Source organism: Neophocaena asiaeorientalis, unplaced genomic scaffold, assembly GCF_003031525.2.
Source record: "Neophocaena asiaeorientalis asiaeorientalis breed wild unplaced genomic scaffold, Neophocaena_asiaeorientalis_V1.1 scaffold42, whole genome shotgun sequence".
NCBI classification, from domain to species: Eukaryota; Metazoa; Chordata; class Mammalia; order Artiodactyla; family Phocoenidae; genus Neophocaena; species Neophocaena asiaeorientalis.
This window is the reverse complement of record NW_020172633.1, coordinates 1,618,817-1,620,089: the sequence shown is the minus strand read 5'-3', so window position 1 is coordinate 1,620,089 and position 1,273 is coordinate 1,618,817.

Sequence of the window (1,273 nt, the reverse complement as noted above, 5' to 3'; positions counted from 1 at the left end):
CAACAGACAACTAAACGTGGTGGCAGGGGGTTCTTCAAAAGAAAGATTTCCCTAGACCAACAAAACAAAACCAGGAAAGAATGAAGCAGACCAGAAAGGGTAAATATGTGACTAAATTAAAAGAAATATTGACTATAAAAAACAATATTTGTAATGACTTACAGAATTAAATATATTTTTATGGGACATTATGTGTCAAAGTAATGCAAATGCTGTGAGGAGTTTAAATAGAATTAAAGAGCGCCAATGTTTTAGAACTAGTGGGAAATGTTCAAAATAAAAATTGTAATTAGTTTATAATGTGACAAGCATGCATACTGAAATCTCCAGAGTAGCCAGAAAAAAGTACAAATAAAAGTTTTAAAATGTCCATTTAACAAGTTATTAGAAGGAAAAAAAGTAAAATAAGAAGAACATTTTGAATGTTTTGATTACACAAAATGAGGTCAAGAAAGAAGAGGAACAGGATTATAAAAGAGATGAGCTAAAGAGTAAAGGAATAATAAGATGATAGACGGTCTTTATTACATTAAATGCATATGAGCTAAATAATGTTAAGCTTAAAAATCAGAGGTTAGTGTTAGGCTGAATAGAAATGAACTATATGGTAGTTTGCAAGGTGTACTTTAAATATAACAACATAGAAAGACTAAAGTAAAAGAACTGAAGAAAATATACAGCACCTCACAAAAGTGAACAAAAAAATTGTTTTAGCTGGTTTAGATAAACTAATACCAGACAAAGTAGGCCTGAAGGCAAGAAACGTTGTTAGAGATTAAAGTTAAAAGGATATTTCAAAATGATTAAAAGTCAGTCCAACAAGAAGATATCAGAATATTAAATTATATGTTCCCAATAACATATCTTCAAAATAAGCAAAGCAGGCATCACAGAATTAAAAGGAGAAATGGGTTACTGCAAAAGACATTAACATAATTTTCTCCATAACTAGTAGGAAAAAAATGAAAAGATTAGAAGAATATAACCAATCTAAACAACAAATTTAACAAAGTTGATCTAACTAGCACATATAAAATAGTGCACTCAACAGTAGCTCTCCTATCTCTTCACAGGTATGTGGAATATTTACCAAAACTAACCACATGCTGACATAAAAAAAGCATCAACAAATACAGGAGTCAAATCATCCTGAGTATACTTTCTGACCACAGTAGAAGTGAGCTAGGAATTCAATAACAAAAACAATTATAAAATCTCTAATTTCTAAGAATTAAAGTACACACCTCTAATTAATCCACAAGTCAAAGCAGAA